The following is a 17,940-nucleotide window of genomic DNA, read 5'->3' on the forward strand; positions in this document are numbered from 1 at the left end:
TTCCTGTTTATTTATCTTAAATAATATTTGCTATAAATATATGTAACTTCAATGTTGCATAGGGAAAATATACACTATAATACCAAAAAGTGCAGTATCTTTAAATAAAAATAAGTTAAATCTCACTTGTGCTCTATATTTAAAGGTAAACATTGTTTTTTTGGTCTGTAGCACCTAAATTGTCAGTATAGTCAGTGTCCAAAGAAATATAAAAAGCAGAAAATTACCCTTTTGATGACATGGATGAAAGGACTTCAAGAAACCCATCAGCAATTGCCATAGACATTGTTATTTTGTAGCCACTCTGATATTAAATTGCAATTAAAACTTAATAGGTATGTTTTGGTATATATGGATTTCATGCAATACCATTAAGACAGTCACCTGCATTGAAAAAAAGCATAACTTCTAGAATGAGAATGAGCATCAAAGGAACATGCATCCTAGATGAGACTTGAAGCCACTGTCCCAGGTGATAGCAAACTTATCCGGAAACTAATCCACAATGTCATCAGGATAAATGTCTGCTTTTAGATACAGGGCCATAATTTTGCAAGCTGAACAGTACCGGATTGTTAAGCAGATAAAAGTTTCTGGTGGAGCCATTTGTGCAGTATCAAGCAAGAATAAAGGGAACATCTCCAGTAATTATATGGATGAAATAAAGCCCAGATGAGACTTGAAACCACAATCCCTAGCTTAGGAGGCCAGTGCCTTATCCATTAGGCCAGTGGGGCTTAGTAACATCTTTGAGTGAAACTGATTTTTTCATTAGTATAATCATTAATTGTTGCAATATAGGAAAGCCGTTTATTTGTGTTCTTTGCTTTACAAATCCCAGCATGAAATGTGATTGTACTAACCAGACCTAATAGTGTGGACCCTCATGTTACATTGCAGCAAAACAGATTGATGCAAGTCTTTTACCAATAAAGAGCTAGTCGTTTGCATTCCATTTTGTTGACTAACTAAAGTAATTATTACAGTGCATATGAACCAAAGCAGATGTGTGTACTGGTACCTTAAAAACAGTCATGTTTGTGATTTTTTTCTGCCTTCATATCAGGATGTTCAGGTAGCAGATGATAATCATTAACTGATGACATTAGAAAAAAAATTACATTTGCTCCAGGTGAGGCTTGAACTCACAACCTCGGCATTGCTCAACAGATACTGTCTTATAAGTACTGCGCGCTGACCGATTGCACCACAGGAGCACATGGTCAAAGTGTATTATTTTTAGTTGAGTGATTTTAGCATCGAGTTGACTAAGTATATTAACTTGGTTTATTAATTTTAAATTAGTTACTTTTTAAATCCACTAAACTACTGCACCCAATACTAAAGTACCTAATAAAAGTAATATTCTAATCATAAGTTAATCAATTATATTGTGCATTTGTGTTATTGCCCAGTTTTATGTATCCTTAGGTGTATATTGCAATGAATTCATGCCATTACTGTACAGTTCAATATTATCAAAATTGTAAAATAATTCCTGTTTATAAATAATTCCTGTTTATTTATCTTAAATAATATTTGCTATAAATATATGTAACTTCAATGTTGCATAGGGAAAATATACACTATAATACCAAAAAGTGCAGTATCTTTAAATAAAAATAAGTTAAATCTCACTTGTGCTCTATATTTAAAGGTAAACATTGTTTTTTTGGTCTGTAGCACCTAAATTGTCAGTAAAGTCAGTGTCCAAAGAAATATAAAAAGCAGAAAATTACCCTTTTGATGACATGGATGAAAGGACTTCAAGAAACCCATCAGCAATTGCCATAGACATTGTTATTTTGTAGCCACTCTGATATTAAATTGCAATTAAAACTTAATAGGTATGTTTTGGTATATATGGATTTCATGCAATACCATTAAGACAGTCCCCTGCATTGAAAAAAAGCATAACTTCTAGAATGAGCATCAAAGGAACATGTATCCTAGATGTGACTTGAAGCCACTGTCACAGGTGATAGCAAACTTATCCGGAAACTAATCCACAATGTCATCAGGATAAATGTCTGCTTTTAGATACAGGGCCATAATTTTGCAAGCTGAACAGTACCGGATTGTTAAGCAGATAAAAGTTTCTGGTGGAGCCATTTGTGCAGTATCAAGCAAGAATAAAGGGAACATCTCCAGTAATTATATGTATGAAATAAAGCCCAGATGAGACTTGAAACCACAATCCCTAGCTTAGGAGGCCAGTGCCTTATCCATTAGGCCAGTGGGGATTAGTAACATCTTTGTGTGAAACTGATTTTTTCATTAGTATAATCATTAATTGTTGCGATATAGGAAAGCCGTTTATTTGTGTTCTTTGCTTTACAAATCCCAGCATGAAATGTGATTGTACTAACCAGACCTAATAGTGTGGACCCTCATGTTACATTGCAGCAAAACAGATTGATGCAACTCTTTTACCAATAAAGAGGTAGTCTTTTGCATTCCATTTTGTTGACTAACTAAAGTAATGTTTACAGTGCATATGAACCAAAGCAGATGTGTGTACTGGTACCTTAAAAACAGTCATGTTTGTGATTTTTTTCTGCCTTCATATCAGGATGTTCAGGTAGCAGATGATAATCATTAACTGATGACATTAGAAAAAAAATTACATTTGCTCCAGGTGTGGCTTGAACTCACAACCTCGGCATTGCTCAACAGATACTGTCTTATAAGTACTGCGCGCTGACCGATTGCACCACATGAGCACATGGTCAAAGTGTATTATTTTTAGTTGAGTGATTTTAGCATCGAGTTGACTAAGTATATTAACTTGGTTTATTAATTTTAAATTAGTTACTTTTTAAATCCACTAAACTACTGCACCCAATACTAAAGTACCTAATAAAAGTAATATTCTAATTATAAGTTAATCAATTATATTGTGCATTTGTGTTATTGCCCAGTTTTATGTATCCTTAGGTGTATATTGCAATGAATTCATGCCATTGCTGTACAGTTCAATATTATCAAAATTGTAAAATAATTCCTGTTTATAAATAATTTCTGTTTATTTATCTTAAATAATATTTGCTAAAAATATATGTAACTTCAATGTTGCATAGGGAAAATATACACTATATTACCAAAAAGTGCAGTATCTTTAAATAAAAATAAGTTAAATCTCACTTGTGCTCTATATTTAAAGGTATACATTGTTTTTTTGGTCTGTAGCACCTAAATTGTCAGTAAAGTCAGTGTCCAAAGAAATATAAAAAGCAGAAAATTACCCTTTTGATGACATGGATGAAAGGACTTCAAGAAACCCATCAGCAATTGCCATAGACATTGTTATTTTGTAGCCACTCTGATATTAAATTGCAATTAAAACTTAATAGGTATGTTTTGGTATATATGGATTTCATGCAATACCATTAAGACAGTCACCTGCATTGAAAAAAAGCATAACTTCTAGAATGAGAATGAGCATCAAAGGAACATGCATCCTAGATGAGACTTGAAGCCACTGTCCCAGGTGATAGCAAACTTATCCGGAAACTAATCCACAATGTCATCAGGATAAATGTCTGCTTTTAGATACAGGGCCATAATTTTGCAAGCTGAACAGTACCGGATTGTTAAGCAGATAAAAGTTTCTGGTGGAGCCATTTGTGCAGTATCAAGCAAGAATAAAGGGAACATCTCCAGTAATTATATGGATGAAATAAAGCCCAGATGAGACTTGAAACCACAATCCCTAGCTTAGGAGGCCAGTGCCTTATCCATTAGGCCAGTGGGGCTTAGTAACATCTTTGTGTGAAACTGATTTTTTCATTAGTATAATCATTAATTGTTGCGATATAGGAAAGCCGTTTATTTGTGTTCTTTGCTTTACAAATCCCAGCATGAAATGTGATTGTACTAACCAGACCTAATAGTGTGGACCCTCATGTTACATTGCAGCAAAACAGATTGATGCAACTCTTTTACCAATAAAGAGGTAGTCTTTTGCATTCCATTTTGTTGACTAACTAAAGTAATGTTTACAGTGCATATGAACCAAAGCAGATGTGTGTACTGGTACCTTAAAAACAGTCATGTTTGTGATTTTTTTCTGCCTTCATATCAGGATGTTCAGGTAGCAGATGATAATCATTAACTGATGACATTAGAAAACAAATTACATTTGCTCCAGGTGAGGCTTGAACTCACAACCTCGGCATTGCTCAACAGATACTGTCTTATAAGTACCGCGCGCTAACCGATTGCGCCACAGGAGCACATGGTCAAAGTGTATTATTTTTAGTTGAGTGATTTTAGCATCGAGTTGACTAAGTATATTAACTTGGTTTATTAATTTTAAATTAGTTACTTTTTAAATCCACTAAACTACTGCACCCAATACTAAAGTACCTAATAAAAGTACTATTCTAATCATAAGTTAATCAATTATATTGTGCATTTGTGTTATTGCCCAGTTTTATGTATCCTTAGGTGTATATTGCAATGAATTCATGCCATTGCTGTACAGTTCAATATTATCAAAATTGTAAAATAATTCCTGTTTATAAATAATTCCTGTTTATTTATCTTAAATAATATTTGCTATAAATATATGTAACTTCAATGTTGCATAGGGAAAATATACACTATAATACCAAAAAGTGCAGTATCTTTAAATAAAAATAAGTTAAATCTCACTTGTGCTCTATATTTAAAGGTAAACATTGTTTTTTTGGTCTGTAGCACCTAAATTGTCAGTAAAGTCAGTGTCCAAAGAAATATAAAAAGCAGAAAATTACCCTTTTGATGACATGGATGAAAGGACTTCAAGAAACCCATCAGCAATTGCCATAGACATTGTTATTTTGTAGCCACTCTGATATTAAATTGCAATTAAAACTTAATAGGTATGTTTTGGTATATATGGATTTCATGCAATACCATTAAGACAGTCACCTGCATTGAAAAAAAGCATAACTTCTTGAATGAGAATGAGCATCAAAGGAACATGTATCCTAGATGTGACTTGAAGCCACTGTCCCAGGTGATAGCAAACTTATCCGGAAACTAATCCACAATGTCATCAGGATAAATGTCTGCTTTTAGATACAGGGCCATAATTTTGCAAGCTGAACAGTACCGGATTGTTAAGCAGATAAAAGTTTCTGGTGGAGCCATTTGTGCAGTATCAAGCAAGAATAAAGGGAACATCTCCAGTAATTATATGGATGAAATAAAGCCCAGATGAGACTTGAAACCACAATCCCTAGCTTAGGAGGCCAGTGCCTTATCCATTAGGCCAGTGGGGCTTAGTAACATCTTTGAGTGAAACTGATTTTTTCATTAGTATAATCATTAATTGTTGCAATATAGGAAAGCCGTTTATTTGTGTTCTTTGCTTTACAAATCCCAGCATGAAATGTGATTGTACTAACCAGACCTAATAGTGTGGACCCTCATGTTACATTGCAGCAAAACAGATTGATGCAAGTCTTTTACCAATAAAGAGGTAGTCTTTTGCATTCCATTTTGTTGACTAACTAAAGTAATTATTACAGTGCATATGAACCAAAGCAGATGTGTGTACTGGTACCTTAAAAACAGTCATGTTTGTGATTTTTTTCTGCCTTCATATCAGGATGTTCAGGTAGCAGATGATAATCATTAACTGATGACATTAGAAAAAAAATTACATTTGCTCCAGGTGAGGCTTGAACTCACAACCTCGGCATTGCTCAACAGATACTGTCTTATAAGTACTGCGCGCTGACCGATTGCACCACAGGAGCACATGGTCAAAGTGTATTATTTTTAGTTGAGTGATTTTAGCATCGAGTTGACTAAGTATATTAACTTGGTTTATTAATTTTAAATTAGTTACTTTTTAAATCCACTAAACTACTGCACCCAATACTAAAGTACCTAATAAAAGTAATATTCTAATCATAAGTTAATCAATTATATTGTGCATTTGTGTTATTGCCCAGTTTTATGTATCCTTAGGTGTATATTGCAATGAATTCATGCCATTGCTGTACAGTTCAATATTATCAAAATTGTAAAATAATTCCTGTTTATAAATAATTCCTGTTTATTTATCTTAAATAATATTTGCTATAAATATATGTAACTTCAATGTTGCATAGGGAAAATATACACTATAATACCAAAAAGTGCAGTATCTTTAAATAAAAATAAGTTAAATCTCACTTGTGCTCTATATTTAAAGGTAAACATTGTTTTTTTGGTCTGTAGCACCTAAATTGTCAGTAAAGTCAGTGTCCAAAGAAATATAAAAAGCAGAAAATTACCCTTTTGATGACATGGATGAAAGGACTTCAAGAAACCCATCAGCAATTGCCATAGACATTGTTATTTTGTAGCCACTCTGATATTAAATTGCAATTAAAACTTAATAGGTATGTTTTGGTATATATGGATTTCATGCAATACCATTAAGACAGTCACCTGCATTGAAAAAAAGCATAACTTCTAGAATGAGCATCAAAGGAACATGTATCCTAGATGTGACTTGAAGCCACTGTCACAGGTGATAGCAAACTTATCCGGAAACTAATCCACAATGTCATCAGGATAAATGTCTGCTTTTAGATACAGGGCCATAATTTTGCAAGCTGAACAGTACCGGATTGTTAAGCAGATAAAAGTTTCTGGTGGAGCCATTTGTGCAGTATCAAGCAAGAATAAAGGGAACATCTCCAGTAATTATATGGATGAAATAAAGCCCAGATGAGACTTGAAACCACAATCCCTAGCTTAGGAGGCCAGTGCCTTATCCATTAGGCCAGTGGGGCTTAGTAACATCTTTGTGTGAAACTGATTTTTTCATTAGTATAATCATTAATTGTTGCGATATAGGAAAGCCGTTTATTTGTGTTCTTTGCTTTACAAATCCCAGCATGAAATGTGATTGTACTAACCAGACCTAATAGTGTGGACCCTCATGTTACATTGCAGCAAAACAGATTGATGCAACTCTTTTACCAATAAAGAGGTAGTCTTTTGCATTCCATTTTGTTGACTAACTAAAGTAATGTTTACAGTGCATATGAACCAAAGTAGATGTGTGTACTGGTACCTTAAAAACAGTCATGTTTGTGATTTTTTTCTGCCTTCATATCAGGATGTTCAGCTAGCAGATGATAATCATTAACTGATGACATTAGAAAAAAAATTACATTTGCTCCAGGTGAGGCTTGAACTCACAATCTCGGCATTGCTCAACAGATAGTGTCTTATAAGTACCGCGTGCTAACCGATTGCGCCACAGGAGCACATGGTCAAAGTGTATTATTTTTAGTTGAGTGATTTTAGCATCGAGTTGACTAAGTATATTAACTTGGTTTATTAATTTTAAATTAGTTACTTTTTAAATCCACTAAACTACTGCACCCAATACTAAAGTACCTAATAAAAGTACTATTCTAATCATAAGTTAATCAATTATATTGTGCATTTGTGTTATTGCCCAGTTTTATGTATCCTTAGGTGTATATTGCAATGAATTCATGCCATTGCTGTACAGTTCAATATTATCAAAATTGTAAAATAATTCCTGTTTATAAATAATTCCTGTTTATTTATCTTAAATAATATTTGCTATAAATATATGTAACTTCAATGTTGCATAGGGAAAATATACACTATAATACCAAAAAGTGCAGTATCTTTAAATAAAAATAAGTTAAATCTCACTTGTGCTCTATATTTAAAGGTAAACATTGTTTTTTTGGTCTGTAGCACCTAAATTGTCAGTATAGTCAGTGTCCAAAGAAATATAAAAAGCAGAAAATTACCCTTTTGATGACATGGATGAAAGGACTTCAAGAAACCCATCAGCAATTGCCATAGACATTGTTATTTTGTAGCCACTCTGATATTAAATTGCAATTAAAACTTAATAGGTATGTTTTGGTATATATGGATTTCATGCAATACCATTAAGACAGTCACCTGCATTGAAAAAAAGCATAACTTCTAGAATGAGAATGAGCATCAAAGGAACATGCATCCTAGATGAGACTTGAAGCCACTGTCCCAGGTGATAGCAAACTTATCCGGAAACTAATCCACAATGTCATCAGGATAAATGTCTGCTTTTAGATACAGGGCCATAATTTTGCAAGCTGAACAGTACCGGATTGTTAAGCAGATAAAAGTTTCTGGTGGAGCCATTTGTGCAGTATCAAGCAAGAATAAAGGGAACATCTCCAGTAATTATATGGATGAAATAAAGCCCAGATGAAACTTGAAACCACAATCCCTAGCTTAGGAGGCCAGTGCCTTATCCATTAGGCCGGTGGGGCTTAGTAACATATTTGTGTGAAACTGATTTTTTCATTAGTATAATCATTAATTGTTGTGATATAGGAAAGCCGTTTATTTGTGTTCTTTGCTTTACAAATCCCAGCATGAAATGTGATTGTACTAACCAGACCTAATAGTGTGGACCCTCATGTTACATTGCAGCAAAACAGATTGATGCAACTCTTTTACCAATAAAGAGGTAGTCTTTTGCATTCCATTTTGTTGACTAACTAAAGTAATGTTTACAGTGCATATGAACCAAAGCAGATGTGTGTACTGGTACCTTAAAAACAGTCATGTTTGTGATTTTTTTCTGCCTTCATATCAGGATGTTCAGTTAGCAGATGATAATCATTAACTGATGACATTAGAAAAAAAATTACATTTGCTCCAGGTGAGGCTTGAACTCACAACCTCAGCATTGCTCAACAGATACTGTCTTATAAGTACCACGCGCTAACCGATTGCGCCACAGGAGCACATGGTCAAAGTGTATTATTTTTAGTTGAGTGATTTTAGCATCGAGTTGACTAAGTATATTAACTTGGTTTATTAATTTTAAATTAGTTACTTTTTAAATCCACTAAACTACTGCACCCAATACTAAAGTACCTAATAAAAGTAATATTCTAATCATAAGTTAATCAATTATATTGTGCATTTGTGTTATTGCCCAGTATTATGTATCCTTAGGTGTATATTGCAATGAATTCATGCCATTGCTGTACAGTTCAATATTATCAAAATTGTAAAATAATTCCTGTTTATAAATAATTTCTGTTTATTTATCTTAAATAATATTTGCTATAAATATATGTAACTTCAATGTTGCATAGGGAAAATATACACTATAATACCAAAAAGTGCAGTATCTTTAAATAAAAATAAGTTAAATCTCACTTGTGCTCTATATTTAAAGGTAAACATTGTTTTTTTGGTCTGTAGCACCTAAATTGTCAGTAAAGTCAGTGTCCAAAGAAATATAAAAAGCAGAAAATTACCCTTTTGATGACATGGATGAAAGGACTTCAAGAAACCCATCAGCAATTGCCATAGACATTGTTATTTTGTAGCCACTCTGATATTAAATTGCAATTAAAACTTAATAGGTATGTTTTGGTATATATGGATTTCATGCAATACCATTAAGACAGTCACCTGCATTGAAAAAAAGCATAACTTCTAGAATGAGAATGAGCATCAAAGGAACATGCATCCTAGATGAGACTTGAAGCCACTGTCCCAGGTGATAGCAAACTTATCCGGAAACTAATCCACAATGTCATCAGGATAAATGTCTGCTTTTAGATACAGGGCCATAATTTTGCAAGCTGAACAGTACCGGATTGTTAAGCAGATAAAAGTTTCTGGTGGAGCCATTTGTGCAGTATCAAGCAAGAATAAAGGGAACATCTCCAGTAATTATATGGATGAAATAAAGCCCAGATGAGACTTGAAACCACAATCCCTAGCTTAGGAGGCCAGTGCCTTATCCATTAGGCCAGTGGGGCTTAGTAACATCTTTGTGTGAAACTGATTTTTTCATTAGTATAATCATTAATTGTTGCGATATAGGAAAGCTGTTTATTTGTGTTCTTTGCTTTACAAATCCCAGCATGAAATGTGATTGTACTAACCAGACCTAATAGTGTGGACCCTCATGTTACATTGCAGCAAAACAGATTGATGCAACTCTTTTACCAATAAAGAGGTAGTCTTTTGCATTCCATTTTGTTGACTAACTAAAGTAATGTTTACAGTGCATATGAACCAAAGCAGATGTGTGTACTGGTACCTTAAAAACAGTCATGTTTGTGATTTTTTTCTGCCTTCATATCAGGATGTTCAGGTAGCAGATGATAATCATTAACTGATGACATTAGAAAAAAAATTACATTTGCTCCAGGTGAGGCTTGAACTCACAACCTCGGCATTGCTCAACAGATACTGTCTTATAAGTACCGCGCGCTAACCGATTGCACCACAGGAGCACATGGTCAAAGTGTATTATTTTTAGTTGAGTGATTTTAGCATCGAGTTGACTAAGTATATTAACTTGGTTTATTAATTTTAAATTAGTTACTTTTTAAATCCACTAAACTACTGCACCCAATACTAAAGTACCTAATAAAAGTAATATTCTAATCATAAGTTAATCAATTATATTGTGCATTTGTGTTATTGCCCAGTTTTATGTATCCTTAGGTGTATATTGCAATGAATTCATGCCATTGCTGTAGAGTTCAATATTATCAAAATTGTAAAATAATTCCTGTTTATAAATAATTCCTGTTTATTTATCTTAAATAATATTTGCTATAAATATATGTAACTTCAATGTTGCATAGGGAAAATATACACTATAATACCAAAAAGTGCAGTATCTTTAAATAAAAATAAGTTAAATCTCACTTGTGCTCTATATTTAAAGGTAAACATTGTTTTTTTGGTCTGTAGCACCTAAATTGTCAGTAAAGTCAGTGTCCAAAGAAATATAAAAAGCAGAAAATTACCCTTTTGATGACATGGATGAAAGGACTTCAAGAAACCCATCAGCAATTGCCATAGACATTGTTATTTTGTAGCCACTCTGATATTAAATTGCAATTAAAACTTAATAGGTATGTTTTGGTATATATGGATTTCATGCAATACCATTAAGACAGTCACCTGCATTGAAAAAAAGCATAACTTCTAGAATGAGAATGAGCATCAAAGGAACATGCATCCTAGATGAGACTTGAAGCCACTGTCCCAGGTGATAGCAAACTTATCCGGAAACTAATACACAATGTCATCAGGATAAATGTCTGCTTTTAGATACAGGGCCATAATTTTGCAAGCTGAACAGTACCGGATTGTTAAGCAGATAAAAGTTTCTGGTGGAGCCATTTGTGCAGTATCAAGCAAGAATAAAGGGAACATCTCCAGTAATTATATGGATGAAATAAAGCCCAGATGAGACTTGAAACCACAATCCCTAGCTTAGGAGGCCAGTGCCTTATCCATTAGGCCAGTGGGGCTTAGTAACATCTTTGTGTGAAACTGATTTTTTCATTAGTATAATCATTAATTGTTGCGATATAGGAAAGCTGTTTATTTGTGTTCTTTGCTTTACAAATCCCAGTATGAAATGTGATTGTACTAACCAGACCTAATAGTGTGGACCCTCATGTTACATTGCAGCAAAACAGATTGATGCAACTCTTTTACCAATAAAGAGGTAGTCTTTTGCATTCCATTTTGTTGACTAACTAAAGTAATGTTTACAGTGCATATGAACCAAAGCAGATGTGTGTACTGGTACCTTAAAAACAGTCATGTTTGTGATTTTTTTCTGCCTTCATATCAGGATGTTCAGGTAGCAGATGATAATCATTAACTGATGACATTAGAAAAAAAATTACATTTGCTCCAGGTGAGGCTTGAACTCACAACCTCGGCATTGCTCAACAGATACTGTCTTATAAGTACTGCGCGCTAACCGATTGCGCCACAGGAGCACATGGTCAAAGTGTATTATTTTTAGTTGAGTGATTTTAGCATCGAGTTGACTAAGTATATTAACTTGGTTTATTAATTTTAAATTAGTTACTTTTTAAATCCACTAAACTACTGCACCCAATACTAAAGTACCTAATAAAAGTAATATTCTAATCATAAGTTAATCAATTATATTGTGCATTTGTGTTATTGCCCAGTTTTATGTATCCTTAGGTGTATATTGCAATGAATTCATGCCATTGCTGTACAGTTCAATATTATCAAAATTGTAAAATAATTCCTGTTTATAAATAATTCCTGTTTATTTATCTTAAATAATATTTGCTATAAATATATGTAACTTCAATGTTGCATAGGGAAAATATACACTATAATACCAAAAAGTGCAGTATCTTTAAATAAAAATAAGTTAAATCTCACTTGTGCTCTATATTTAAAGGTAAACATTGTTTTTTTGGTCTGTAGCACCTAAATTGTCAGTAAAGTCAGTGTCCAAAGAAATATAAAAAGCAGAAAATTACCCTTTTGATGACATGGATGAAAGGACTTCAAGAAACCCATCAGCAATTGCCATAGACATTGTTATTTTGTAGCCACTCTGATATTAAATTGCAATTAAAACTTAATAGGTATGTTTTGGTATATATGGATTTCATGCAATACCATTAAGACAGTCACCTGCATTGAAAAAAAGCATAACTTCTAGAATGAGAATGAGCATCAAAGGAACATGCATCCTAGATGAGACTTGAAGCCACTGTCCCAGGTGATAGCAAACTTATCCGGAAACTAATCCACAATGTCATCAGGATAAATGTCTGCTTTTAGATACAGGGCCATAATTTTGCAAGCTGAACAGTACCGGATTGTTAAGCAGATAAAAGTTTCTGGTGGAGCCATTTGTGCAGTATCAAGCAAGAATAAAGGGAACATCTCCAGTAATTATATGGATGAAATAAAGCCCAGATGAGACTTGAAACCACAATCCCTAGCTTAGGAGGCCAGTGCCTTATCCATTAGGCCAGTGGGGCTTAGTAACATCTTTGTGTGAAACTGATTTTTTCATTAGTATAATCATTAATTGTTGCGATATAGGAAAGCCGTTTATTTGTGTTCTTTGCTTTACAAATCCCAGCATGAAATGTGATTGTACTAACCAGACCTAATAGTGTGGACCCTCATGTTACATTGCAGCAAAACAGATTGATGCAACTCTTTTACCAATAAAGAGGTAGTCTTTTGCATTCCATTTTGTTGACTAACTAAAGTAATGTTTACAGTGCATATGAACCAAAGCAGATGTGTGTACTGGTACCTTAAAAACAGTCATGTTTGTGATTTTTTTCTGCCTTCATATCAGGATGTTCAGGTAGCAGATGATAATCATTAACTGATGACATTAGAAAAAAAATTACATTTGCTCCAGGTGTGGCTTGAACTCACAACCTCGGCATTGCTCAACAGATACTGTCTTATAAGTACTGCGCGCTGACCGATTGCACCACATGAGCACATGGTCAAAGTGTATTATTTTTAGTTGAGTGATTTTAGCATCGAGTTGACTAAGTATATTAACTTGGTTTATTAATTTTAAATTAGTTACTTTTTAAATCCACTAAACTACTGCACACAATACTAAAGTACCTAATAAAAGTAATATTCTAATCATAAGTTAATCAATTATATTGTGCATTTGTGTTATTGCCCAGTTTTATGTATCCTTAGGTGTATATTGCAATGAATTCATGCCATTGCTGTACAGTTCAATATTATCAAAATTGTAAAATAATTCCTGTTTATAAATAATTTCTGTTTATTTATCTTAAATAATATTTGCTAAAAATATATGTAACTTCAATGTTGCATAGGGAAAATATACACTATATTACCAAAAAGTGCAGTATCTTTAAATAAAAATAAGTTAAATCTCACTTGTGCTCTATATTTAAAGGTAAACATTGTTTTTTTGGTCTGTAGCACCTAAATTGTCAGTAAAGTCAGTGTCCAAAGAAATATAAAAAGCAGAAAATTACCCTTTTGATGACATGGATGAAAGGACTTCAAGAAACCCATCAGCAATTGCCATAGACATTGTTATTTTGTAGCCACTCTGATATTAAATTGCAATTAAAACTTAATAGGTATGTTTTGGTATATATGGATTTCATGCAATACCATTAAGACAGTCACCTGCATTGAAAAAAAGCATAACTTCTAGAATGAGAATGAGCATCAAAGGAACATGCATCCTAGATGAGACTTGAAGCCACTGTCCCAGGTGATAGCAAACTTATCCGGAAACTAATCCACAATGTCATCAGGATAAATGTCTGCTTTTAGATACAGGGCCATAATTTTGCAAGCTGAACAGTACCGGATTGTTAAGCAGATAAAAGTTTCTGGTGGAGCCATTTGTGCAGTATCAAGCAAGAATAAAGGGAACATCTCCAGTAATTATATGGATGAAACAAAGCCCAGATGAGACTTGAAACCACAATCCCTAGCTTAGGAGGCCAGTGCCTTATCCATTAGGCCAGTGGGGCTTAGTAACATCTTTGTTTGAAACTGATTTTTTCATTAGTATAATCATTAATTGTTGCGATATAGGAAAGCTGTTTATTTGTGTTCTTTGCTTTACAAATCCCAGCATGAAATGTGATTGTACTAACCAGACCTAATAGTGTGGACCCTCATGTTACATTGCAGCAAAACAGATTGATGCAACTCTTTTACCAATAAAGAGGTAGTCTTTTGCATTCCATTTTGTTGACTAACTAAAGTAATGTTTACAGTGCATATGAACCAAAGCAGATGTGTGTACTGGTACCTTAAAAACAGTCATGTTTGTGATTTTTTTCTGCCTTCATATCAGGATGTTCAGGTAGCAGATGATAATCATTAACTGATGACATTAGAAAAAAAATTACATTTGCTCCAGGTGAGGCTTGAACTCACAACCTCGGCATTGCTCAACAGATACTGTCTTATAAGTACCGCGCGCTAACCGATTGCGCCACAGGAGCACATGGTCAAAGTGTATTATTTTTAGTTGAGTGATTTTAGCATCGAGTTGACTAAGTATATTAACTTGGTTTATTAATTTTAAATTAGTTACTTTTTAAATCCACTAAACTACTGCACCCAATACTAAAGTACCTAATAAAAGTAATATTCTAATCATAAGTTAATCAATTATATTGTGCATTTGTGTTATTGCCCAGTTTTATGTATCCTTAGGTGTATATTGCAATGAATTCATGCCATTGCTGTACAGTTCAATATTATCAAAATTGTAAAATAATTCCTGTTTATAAATAATTCCTGTTTATTTATCTTAAATAATATTTGCTATAAATATATGTAACTTCAATGTTGCATAGGGAAAATATACACTATAATACCAAAAAGTGCAGTATCTTTAAATAAAAATAAGTTAAATCTCACTTGTGCTCTATATTTAAAGGTAAACATTGTTTTTTTGGTCTGTAGCACCTAAATTGTCAGTAAAGTCAGTGTCCAAAGAAATATAAAAAGCAGAAAATTACCCTTTTGATGACATGGATGAAAGGACTTCAAGAAACCCATCAGCAATTGCCATAGACATTGTTATTTTGTAGCCACTCTGATATTAAATTGCAATTAAAACTTAATAGGTATGTTTTGGTATATATGGATTTCATGCAATACCATTAAGACAGTCACCTGCATTGAAAAAAAGCATAACTTCTAGAATGAGAATGAGCATCAAAGGAACATGCATCCTAGATGAGACTTGAAGCCACTGTCCCAGGTGATAGCAAACTTATCCGGAAACTAATCCACAATGTCATCAGGATAAATGTCTGCTTTTAGATACAGGGCCATAATTTTGCAAGCTGAACAGTACCGGATTGTTAAGCAGATAAAAGTTTCTGGTGGAGCCATTTGTGCAGTATCAAGCAAGAATAAAGGGAACATCTCCAGTAATTATATGGATGAAATAAAGCCCAGATGAGACTTGAAACCACAATCCCTAGCTTAGGAGGCCAGTGCCTTATCCATTAGGCCAGTGGGGCTTAGTAACATCTTTGTGTGAAACTGATTTTTTCATTAGTATAATCATTAATTGTTGCGATATAGGAAAGCCGTTTATTTGTGTTCTTTGCTTTACAAATCCCAGCATGAAATGTGATTGTACTAACCAGACCTAATAGTGTGGACCCTCATGTTACATTGCAGCAGAACAGATTGATGCAACTCTTTTACCAATAAAGAGGTAGTCTTTTGCATTCCATTTTGTTGACTAACTAAAGTAATGTTTACAGTGCATATGAACCAAAGCAGATGTGTGTACTGGTACCTTAAAAACAGTCATGTTTGTGATTTTTTTCTGCCTTCATATCAGGATGTTCAGGTAGCAGATGATAATCATTAACTGATGACATTAGAAAAAAAATTACATTTGCTCCAGGTGTGGCTTGAACTCACAACCTCGGCATTGCTCAACAGATACTGTCTTATAAGTACTGCGCGCTGACCGATTGCACCACATGAGCACATGGTCAAAGTGTATTATTTTTAGTTGAGTGATTTTAGCATCGAGTTGACTAAGTATATTAACTTGGTTTATTAATTTTAAATTAGTTACTTTTTAAATCCACTAAACTACTGCACCCAATACTAAAGTACCTAATAAAAGTAATATTCTAATCATAAGTTAATCAATTATATTGTGCATTTGTGTTATTGCCCAGTTTTATGTATCCTTAGGTGTATATTGCAATGAATTCATGCCATTGCTGTACAGTTCAATATTATCAAAATTGTAAAATAATTCCTGTTTATAAATAATTTCTGTTTATTTATCTTAAATAATATTTGCTAAAAATATATGTAACTTCAATGTTGCATAGGGAAAATATACACTATATTACCAAAAAGTGCAGTATCTTTAAATAAAAATAAGTTAAATCTCACTTGTGCTCTATATTTAAAGGTAAACATTGTTTTTTTGGTCTGTAGCACCTAAATTGTCAGTAAAGTCAGTGTCCAAAGAAATATAAAAAGCAGAAAATTACCCTTTTGATGACATGGATGAAAGGACTTCAAGAAACCCATCAGCAATTGCCATAGACATTGTTATTTTGTAGCCACTCTGATATTAAATTGCAATTAAAACTTAATAGGTATGTTTTGGTATATATGGATTTCATGCAATACCATTAAGACAGTCACCTGCATTGAAAAAAAGCATAACTTCTAGAATGAGAATGAGCATCAAAGGAACATGCATCCTAGATGAGACTTGAAGCCACTGTCCCAGGTGATAGCAAACTTATCCGGAAACTAATCCACAATGTCATCAGGATAAATGTCTGCTTTTAGATACAGGGCCATAATTTTGCAAGCTGAACAGTACCGGATTGTTAAGCAGATAAAAGTTTCTGGTGGAGCCATTTGTGCAGTATCAAGCAAGAATAAAGGGAACATCTCCAGTAATTATATGGATGAAATAAAGCCCAGATGAGACTTGAAACCACAATCCCTAGCTTAGGAGGCCAGTGCCTTATCCATTAGGCCAGTGGGGCTTAGTAACATCTTTGTGTGAAACTGATTTTTTCATTAGTATAATCATTAATTGTTGCGATATAGGAAAGCCGTTTATTTGTGTTCTTTGCTTTACAAATCCCAGCATGAAATGTGATTGTACTAACCAGACCTAATAGTGTGGACCCTCATGTTACATTGCAGCAAAACAGATTGATGCAACTCTTTTACCAATAAAGAGGTAGTCTTTTGCATTCCATTTTGTTGACTAACTAAAGTAATGTTTACAGTGCATATGAACCAAAGCAGATGTGTGTACTGGTACCTTAAAAACAGTCATGTTTGTGATTTTTTTCTGCCTTCATATCAGGATGTTCAGGTAGCAGATGATAATCATTAACTGATGACATTAGAAAAAAAATTACATTTGCTCCAGGTGTGGCTTGAACTCACAACCTCGGCATTGCTCAACAGATACTGTCTTATAAGTACTGCGCGCTGACCGATTGCACCACATGAGCACATGGTCAAAGTGTATTATTTTTAGTTGAGTGATTTTAGCATCGAGTTGACTAAGTATATTAACTTGGTTTATTAATTTTAAATTAGTTACTTTTTAAATCC

General features: G+C 33.6%; 8 non-coding genes across 8 annotated transcripts; all 8 read right to left on the minus strand.

The window, feature by feature from the left end:
* Positions 1-1,124: 1,124 nt before the first annotated feature.
* Positions 1,125-1,217, minus strand: TRNAI-UAU (transfer RNA isoleucine (anticodon UAU)). The gene is given in 2 exon segments: positions 1,125-1,160; positions 1,180-1,217. It is a non-coding gene; the product is annotated as a tRNA-Ile (tRNA).
* A 2,925-nt stretch (positions 1,218-4,142) lies between these two features.
* Positions 4,143-4,235, minus strand: TRNAI-UAU (transfer RNA isoleucine (anticodon UAU)). The gene is given in 2 exon segments: positions 4,143-4,178; positions 4,198-4,235. It is a non-coding gene; the product is annotated as a tRNA-Ile (tRNA).
* A 1,419-nt stretch (positions 4,236-5,654) lies between these two features.
* TRNAI-UAU (transfer RNA isoleucine (anticodon UAU)) lies at positions 5,655-5,747 on the minus strand. Its single transcript is given in 2 exon segments — positions 5,655-5,690; positions 5,710-5,747. It is a non-coding gene; the product is annotated as a tRNA-Ile (tRNA).
* A 1,413-nt stretch (positions 5,748-7,160) lies between these two features.
* Positions 7,161-7,253, minus strand: TRNAI-UAU (transfer RNA isoleucine (anticodon UAU)). Its single transcript is given in 2 exon segments — positions 7,161-7,196; positions 7,216-7,253. It is a non-coding gene; the product is annotated as a tRNA-Ile (tRNA).
* A 1,419-nt stretch (positions 7,254-8,672) lies between these two features.
* On the minus strand, positions 8,673-8,765 carry TRNAI-UAU (transfer RNA isoleucine (anticodon UAU)). The gene is given in 2 exon segments: positions 8,673-8,708; positions 8,728-8,765. It is a non-coding gene; the product is annotated as a tRNA-Ile (tRNA).
* Positions 8,766-10,184: 1,419 nt separating this feature from the next.
* TRNAI-UAU (transfer RNA isoleucine (anticodon UAU)) lies at positions 10,185-10,277 on the minus strand. The gene is given in 2 exon segments: positions 10,185-10,220; positions 10,240-10,277. It is a non-coding gene; the product is annotated as a tRNA-Ile (tRNA).
* Positions 10,278-11,696: 1,419 nt separating this feature from the next.
* Positions 11,697-11,789, minus strand: TRNAI-UAU (transfer RNA isoleucine (anticodon UAU)). The gene is given in 2 exon segments: positions 11,697-11,732; positions 11,752-11,789. It is a non-coding gene; the product is annotated as a tRNA-Ile (tRNA).
* A 2,931-nt stretch (positions 11,790-14,720) lies between these two features.
* TRNAI-UAU (transfer RNA isoleucine (anticodon UAU)) lies at positions 14,721-14,813 on the minus strand. The gene is given in 2 exon segments: positions 14,721-14,756; positions 14,776-14,813. It is a non-coding gene; the product is annotated as a tRNA-Ile (tRNA).
* Between the last annotated feature and the right edge of the window lie 3,127 nt (positions 14,814-17,940).

This window comes from Taudactylus pleione, unplaced genomic scaffold, assembly GCF_031769625.1.
Source record: "Taudactylus pleione unplaced genomic scaffold, aTauple2 ptg000473l, whole genome shotgun sequence".
NCBI lineage: Eukaryota > Metazoa > Chordata > Amphibia > Anura > Myobatrachidae > Taudactylus > Taudactylus pleione.